Below are 8,988 nucleotides of genomic sequence, written 5' to 3' on the forward strand. Positions count from 1 at the left end.
CCTATCGTATCCACCTCCACCACCGTTGCCGGCAGCCCATTCCACGCACTCACCACTCTCTGAGTAAAAAAAACTTACCCCGACATCTCCTCTATACCTACTCCCCAGCACCTTAAACCTATGTCCTCTTGTGGCCACCATTTCAGCCCTGGGGGAAAGCCTCTGACTATCTACCCTATCAATACCTCTCATCATCTTATATACCTGTCAGGTTCCCCCTTATCCTCCGTTGCTCCAAGGAGAAAAGGCCGAGTTCCCTCAACCTGCTTTCATAAGGCATGCACTGCATTCTAGGCAGCATCCTAGTAAATCTCTGCACCCTTTCTATGGCTTCCACATCCTTCCTGTAGTGAGGTGACCAGAACTGAGCACAGTACTCAAAGTGGGGTCTGACCAGGGACCTATATAGCTGCAACAATACCTCGGCTCCTAAATTCAATTCCCCGATTGATGAAGGAACCATATGCCTTCTTAACCACAGAGTCAACCTGCACAGCCGCTTTGAGTGTCCTATGGACTCGGACCCCAAGATCCCGCTGATCCTCCACACTGCCAAGAGTCCTACCATTAAGACTATATTCTGCCATCATATTTGACCTACCAAAATGAACCACTTCAATTATTAGTTTAGATAGTATTAGGATATGGATCAGAATAGCCTTAGAGGGTAGAACAGGCAACATAGCCCACTTTTGTTTCTCTGTCCTCTTCATCCATATCACGGCCCTATTCAAAGTTGTCTTACCCAAGCTCATTTATCAAAGGACAATAGTTATTAAGATTAGAAATTGCAATGAGAGGAGTAATAGTCTATCCTGGTGTATGGATACAATAGTGTTAGACTACCTGTTTTTTTTCTCTCCCCTTAAGCACCACTTGGGTGACCATTGGAATATGACCCATGTGACCACTTTTCAGTGGAACCTTGCTGTGATTGAAGAGCAGCACAAGAAAATTCAATAATTTTACAATCAATGTGTAACTTGTGAGTTTACTGTTACTCAGTTTGTAAAACTGACTTCTAGAACTTTACGACTTTTATTTTTATTCACATTTGAGAAACACATGAGAGAGAACTAAGAAACAGTCTTGCATTGAAGTGGCACCTCAACGATCTTAAAGAGCAGATTTACCTGCAGGATTATCAAAATCTAAACTGAATCTACTCTTTCCTCTTTAAAGGCACATGTTTTGATTCGAAGCAGTTTTTTTTGCATGCATTAATTGGAAATCCTCCATGTTACAATGAGGAAGAGTGGTCCTGTGTTCCTCTTTATTTAAAAAGAAAGCACAGAAGTTGGAAGAAATAGATTCATTTTTCAGCTGTTTCACACAATTCCGGTTGCCCACTTGAAAGTCAGGGAAGATGGACGGCTAGGAGTGGATATTAGCTATAGACATTACATGGCTGAGTGGGTGGGGGAAGGGGATATTTCTAAAAAGAACTGGAGAAATAGGTAGAAATTTCTTCAGCAAATAAATGATTTTATAAACGTATATAAATAAATGAAGTAAAATATGTGTAGCATGACGTTACCTGTCTGCACAGATGTTAACAATTAGAGGCATTTACTCTTATTGTCATCTGTATTTTTTTAATATAAATGATCTGACTTCTGTAGACCCAGCAGCACTGGATAATCAATTTCCATGGGTTATGTCAGACATCCAATTAAACTGAACACATGGAATTGGATTCCCATTTATGAACCAAGGAATTATCCTGCCTTTATACATTAAATTGAGCCCCTGTCTATCCTGTCAGGTGGATGTTTTTAAAATAAAAAAAAGCATGGTCACTATTTTGTGGAAGAGCAGAGGAGTTCACCTCTGTGCCTTGACTAAGTTTATTCCTCAAACAATATCACTGAAATTCATTAACTGTTATTATATTACACGGCAAACTTGTATAGAGCACAGATTGGATACCTATGTTTGAATTTCAGATGTTGTAACAGTGTCAACACTTTAAAAGAACCTTCTTGATTGAGAAATTCGAAGGTTGTGAAAGGTGCTGTGTAAATTCAAGACCTTCAGCATGAAGAAAATTGGAAAAAAAAGACTGGAATACAGAGCTGTAATTTTTAAGTGGTATAGCACAGAAATGAATGTCAGCCCAACCTGTCTCTCTCAATGTTTCTGTTCACAGGAGTCTCTTTCCACCCTTTGAAAACAATGGTGAAAATGTAAAAAAATCCAGCTTTGTACTTGCAGTGTTTGCTTTGTATCACTGAGCTGTCTCTTTGCATGTATTGTTTTAAAAAAAAAACCTAAGTAGCTCAGAAGATTATAAAAAAGCCTCATTACAAAGACAGGAATGACCTAATAGAGGCCTTCAAAATTATGGGAGAGTTAGAAATGGTAGACATAGAGAAGATGTTTCTATTTGTAAATGTTCCAAGAATAAGAGGCACAAATATAATAGTCTTCAATAAATCCAACAGCGAATGCAGGAAAAATGCCTTCACCCAGAAAGCAGTGAGAATGTAGAAGTCAGTGAATGGTATTGATGCATTTTATAATGTAATAGAAAGGTGTGCTGCTAGGCTACAGTGAAGTAGGGTGGGAGGAGGCTCATAATTACTGGCCTGAACCATTTGGATTGGACAGCTATAAATTTGATGTAATTCTACATGAACACCAACACCACAAGTGGAACAATTCTTACTGGCTACTTCAAACAGGCAAATTCCAAAGCAGGGACCTCTAAACTTACAAAACTTTCCCAGCTTCAAGGGTGAGGTGGGTTTGATTTATTTGCCGATAATGTTTTTCACAACCGGAAATTTTTATAATAGAATTTCTTTTGGTGTCAGTTACTAAATATAACTGTCCCATGGAAGCTGGCAGAGAGAAATAATTTTCGTGTAGGAGAGACATTAGGAAGCACTTGTAAGGTTGTTGAAGAACTGAAACCCAACTGATGGTGTGAGCTGCTTTCTCATTCTCAAAAAAATGTTAAAACTTTTGATACAAGGATGATAATTGGAAACATTATGATTTTATTTTCTTATAATTTGCATCAATTTAACTCAGTGAAAATGAAAACCTAAGATTCGTGGACCTGAAATGTTAACACTGGTTCTCTTTCCACAGATGCTGCCTGATCTGAGTGTTTCCTGTATTTTCTGTTTCTAATTTAGCCTGGTGCTTCTGTTGGCTTTTATGTGATTCTTTAACCAAAGTGGCCAGCAGATTATGTTTATCTTCTTCCGTATCTTTATTTATCATTCCTCCCCATGGTACACGTGCTGATTCATCTATGAAGTTGCTGTCCTGAGCCAGATTCTTGTTTTGATGCGACTTCTTAAAGGATGTATTGGAATAATTGCAGGCCCTTTCCCGTTGCTCATTTCCTCACCCTGAGGTGCACCCTCTTTTATGATTCGGTTTCCTCCCACGTTCCAAAGACATACGGGTTAGGAAGTTGTGGGCATGTTATGTTGGTGCCGGAAGTGTGGCGACACTTGTGGGCTGCCCCCAGAACATTCTACGCAAAAAGATGCATTTCACTGTGTGTTTCAATGTACATGTGACTAATAAAGATATCTCTCTCTCTCTCTCTCCCTTTATAACTCAAGTCCTCATTCCGATAACATCCTTGAGAATTTCTTCTGCACCCTTTCCAGCTTAATGACATCCTTCCTACAGCTAGGCGACTGGTACTGCAGACAATACTCCAAGTATGGTCTCACTAACGTCTTGTACAGTCGTAATGTGATGTCCCAAATCTTGTACTCAGTGTCCTGACTGATGAAGGCAAGTCTGCCAAACACCTTCTTCACCACTCTGTCCACCTGTGTCTCCACTTTCAGGGAACAATGTACATGTACCCCTTGGTCTCTATGTTCTACAACATTGTCCAGGGCCCTGCCATTCACTGTGTAAACCATACCCTGGTTTAACTTTGTGATTATCTGAGTTAAACTCCATCTGCCATTCCTTGGCCCACTTTTGTAGTTGATCTAGATCATGTTGTAATCTTAGGTAACCTTCTTCACTATCCACCATACCACCAATTTTGGTGTAATCCGCAAATTTGCCAACCATGCCAACTACGTTCACATTCAAATTGTTAATATAGATGCAAATAACAGTGGACCCAGCACCGATCCCTTTGGCACACCACTGGTCACAGGTCTCCAATCTGAAAAACAATATTCCACTACCACCCTCTGACTAGAAGTCAAATGCAAAGGACACAAAGGTTACTAGATTCTAAAACGACAATGAGTGAAGGACACTTTATGTGAATGCCTGTAGTATTCAAAATAAGGTCAGTGAACTTGTGGCACAAATCAGTACAAAGTGGTATGATTGAGTGGCCATTGCAGAAACATGGTTGCAGGGTGGAGATAACCGGGAATTAAATATCCAAGGGTTTCAGGTAATACGGAAGGATAGGCAGGAAGGTAAGGGAGATGGGGTAGAATTAAGAATGAGATCAGGGTGCTAGTGAGAGACGATATAAAATTTAGGGAGCAGAATATTGAGTCCATTTGGGTAGAGATTAGGAATAGTAAAGGGAAAAAAAAAATCACTGATGGGAGTTGTCTATAGACCACCGAATAATAACATTACAGTGGCACAGGCAATAAACCAAGAAATATTTGATGCATGTAAGAATGGAACAGCAGTTGTCATGGGAGACTTTAACTTCCATATAGTTCGGGTGAATCAAGTTGGTCGAGGCAGTCTTGAGGAGGACTTCATAGAATACATCCGTGATAGCTTTCTTGAACAGCCACTAACATGCTGGTCCTGTGCAATGAGACAGGTAAAATTAACAATCTTTTAGGGATCCTCTTGGAAAGAGTGATCACAGTATGATTGAATTTCTCATACAAATGGAGGGTGCAATAGTTCAATCTACAACCAGTGTATTATGTCCGAACAAGGGAGACTACAACAGGATGCGGGAGGAGTTGGCCAGTGTATACTGGAAACACAGGCTATATGGTGAGACAGTAGAGGAACAGTGGCAGACTTTCAAAGAGATTTTTCACGGTGCTCAACAAAAGTATATTCCAGTTGAAAACAAGGACAGGAAAGGTGGGGAGAGCCGGCCTTCGATAACTAAGGAACTAAAAGAAGGCATCAAACTAAAAGCTCATGCATACAAAGTCGCCAAAGGTAGTGGGAAAATGGAAGATTGGGAAAACTTTAAAAAGCAATAAAGAAACACTAAGCAAGCAATAAGAAAAGGGAAGATAGATTATGAAAGTAAACAAGCACAAATATAAAAACAGATAGTAAGGGCTTTTATAATTATATAAAACAGAAAAGGGTGACTAAAGTGAACGTAGGTCCTTGGAAGATGAGAAGGGGGAGGTTAATATTGGGTAATGTGGAAATGGCCAAGGCCTTGAACAAATATTTTTGTGTCGGCTCTTCACGGTGGAGGACACGTCTAACATGCCAAAGAGAGATTTTATGGATACGATGGGGGGTGAGGACCCTGATACAATTGCTGTTACTAAAGAGGTAATGATGAGCAAACTAGTGAGTCTAAAGGTAGACAAGTCACCTGGTCCTGATGGGATGCATCCCAGGGTACTGAACGAAATGGTGGAAATTATAGTAGAGGTGTTTGTGATAATTTACCAAAATTTTCTGGACTCTGGGCAGGTCCTGGCAGATTGGAAGACAGCGAATATCACACCACTGTTTTAAAAAAGGATGTAGGCAAAGGCAGGTAACTATAGGCCGGTTAGCTTAACGTCTGTAGTTGGGAAAATGCTTGAAGCTATCATTAAGGAAGAAATAGCAAGACATCTGGATAGAAGTGGTTCCATCAGGCAGACGCAGCATGGATTCAGGAAGGGCAGGTCCTATTTGACAAACTTACTGGATTTTTTGAGGAAATAATGAGCGCAGTGGATAGAGGGGAACAGGTGGATGTTGTATACTTACATTTCCAGAAGGCATTCGATAAGGTCGCACATAAAAGACTTATCCATGAGATAAGGATGCATGGAGTTGGGGGTAATGTATTAGCATGGATAGAGGATTGGTTAACCAATAGAAGGCAGAAAGTTGGGATAAATGGGTGTTTCTCTGGTTGGCAATCAGTGGCGAGTGGAGTGCTGCAGGGGTCGGTGCTGGGCCCGCAACTGTTCACGACATACATTAACGATTGGAAGAGGGGACCAAGTGTAGCATCTCTAAGTTTGCTGATGACACTAAATTGAGTGGATAGCAAGTTGCACAAAGGATGCAGAGAGTCTGCAGAGAGATATAGACAGGTTAAGTGAGTGGGCTGGGGTCTGGCAGATGGAGTACAATGTTGGTAACTGCGAGGCCATCCACGTTGGAAGGAAAAATAGAAGATCAGGTTATTATTTAAATGGTGAAAGATTGCAGCATGCTGTTGTGCAGAGGGACTTGTGAGTGCTTGTGCATGAATCGCAAAAGGTTGGTTTGCAGGTGTAACAGGTTGTCAGGAAGGTAAATGGAATGTTGGCCTTCATTGCTAGAGAGATTGAAGTTAAGAGCAGGGAGGTTATGCTGCAACTGTACTGGGTACTGGTGAGGCCGCACCTGGAGTACTGTGTGCAGTTCTGGTCTCCTTACTTGAGAAAAGATATACTGGCTTTGGAGGTGGTGCAGAGGAGGTTCACCAGGTTGATTCCAGCAATGAGGGGATTAGCCTATGAGAAGAGATTGAGTCATCTGGGACTATACTTGTTGGAATTCAGAAGAATGAGAGGGGATCTTATAGAAACTTATAAAGTTACGAAAGGGATAGATATAGAGGCAGAAAGGTTGTTTCCACTGGTAGGTGAGACTAGAACTAGGGGACATAGCCTCAAGATTCAGGAGAATAGATTTAGGATGGAGATGAGGAAAAACTGCTTTTCCCAGAGAGTAGTGAATCTGTGGAATTGTCTGCCCAGGTAAGCAGTAGAGGCTACCTCATTAAATATATTTAAGACACAGATTTGTGTATAGTAGGGGAATTAAGGGTTATGGGGGAAAGGCAGGTAGGTGGATCTGAGTCCACAGCCAGATCTTATTGAATGGCAGAGCAGGCTCGACAGTCCAGATGATCTACTCCTGCTCCTATTTCTTATGACTCCTTCCACCGAGACAATTTTATAACCAGTTGGCTAGATCACCCTGGATCCCATGTTATCTAACCTCCCAGACCAGCCTACCACATTGGACTTTGTCAAAGGCCTTTCTAAAGTCCATGTAGACTAATACCCTGCCCTTGTCAATCCTCTTGGTCACATTTTGAAAAAACTCAAATTTGTGAGACACTATTTCCCACACACAAAACCATGCTGGCTATCCCTAATCAATCCTTGCCTTTCCAAATGAAGATAGATCTTGCCATCAGAATCCTCTCCAGTAACTTTCCCAACACTGATGGATGTTAGGCTCACTGGCCTGTAGTTCCCCGGCTTTACCTTGCAGCACTTCTTAAATAATGACAGATCTTTAGCCATCCTCTAGTCTTCCAGTACCTCACTTGGCTAACGATGATACAAATACTTCTGCCACGGCCCCTGCAATTTCTTCTCTGACTTTCCACTCTCCTGTCTTTCACCCAATCACTGTTCTTCCCTCTTGTTCTCTCCTCCTCTCCTCCACAACTTAAATCTAATTTACATCTAACTTTTCCCAGTTCTGAAGAAAGGTCATTGACGTGAACTTTAACCCTGTTTCTCTCTCTGCGATCCACTGAGCTTTTTCTGTTTTTATAACCAATTTATTAACATGGCTTTCCTAGGCTTCTCATGACAATACAGGATTATAACTATTATTTAATGAAGTGCAAACAAACTGTAAAACTGGATGTGACTTCTAATGGGTATACTTAGAAAAACAGTCAGTGTGCTCTTAGTCACCTGCCCTGATATCTTCTTACATGATGCAATATCACATTTTACTTGATAAAACTTCTGTGAAGCATCCTTTGGCACATTTCACATTGGCAAAGCATATTTCAAACTGGTGAAATACTAAATCACTTTTATAAATATTCTTTGCTTCATTTGGAGAAAAAAATAGTCTTATAATTATATCAAAGACAAATGGGTGTGGTAACATAGTAGAGTAGAAATCCAGTGACCAGGAGCATTCAAATTTTACCATGATAGCTGGGTTATTCAATGTTAATTAATTAAAAAAGAAATAGAAGTAAAATGTCGGTGTCTGTAATTGTGACCATGAAATTACTAGATTGTCAAAAGACCCAGGAGGTTAACTAATGTTCTTTAGGTAAAAAAAAATCCACCATTTTTACCCACTGTGACTTCAGATCTACGGCAGTCTGACTGAATCTTGACTTTTCTCTGAAATAGCCCAGAGAAGTTGTTCAGTTCAAAGCAATGAGAGTCAGGTAACAAGCGCTGGCCTTTTCGATATCATCATGTTTTATGAATGAAATAAACTGGTCTTTCAGTTTAATAGGTTCATAGCAGTGTTTGTGCTCCACTTGAGGCTCCTCCCACCCAAATTCATCTCATCCTATTATCATTTCCTCATCCATTTCTACTTCATGGATTCACCTGGCTTCACCCCGAATGCATTCAACGTATCCTCATGGTAGTGAATTGTGCACCATCACATGTTAATCGCTGTAGGGCAGCTAGCACACAAACTGCCCTGATTTTACAAATCTGCTGTGACGATTGTGCTCACTGGCTGCAGTTTTCACTCCCCTGAATGTGGCTACATTTAGAAGACCAGTCTTGCTTGTGGTTCCAAAATCAAATAGCAAGGCCCTAAAAGGCAGCAGATTTCAAATAATTTAATCGGTACTGTGGGTGTACCAGTAAAAGTCTGTCACAGTTGGTAAAGCCCACCTCCTCCTGCACTGGCTGTCAAATCTTTAACATATTTTAATGTTTCTGACATACAAAACTATTAAAATTGAAGTATTTTAAAAAAATCTTTATTAAAATTATTAAAGTAAATCAGACAAAAACTTTAAAAAATGTTTAAATAATTAAAGTATAATTAAAGAAAGACAAGAGTTTC

The sequence above is a fragment of the Pristis pectinata genome, chromosome 3 (assembly GCF_009764475.1).
Source record: "Pristis pectinata isolate sPriPec2 chromosome 3, sPriPec2.1.pri, whole genome shotgun sequence".
NCBI lineage: Eukaryota > Metazoa > Chordata > Chondrichthyes > Rhinopristiformes > Pristidae > Pristis > Pristis pectinata.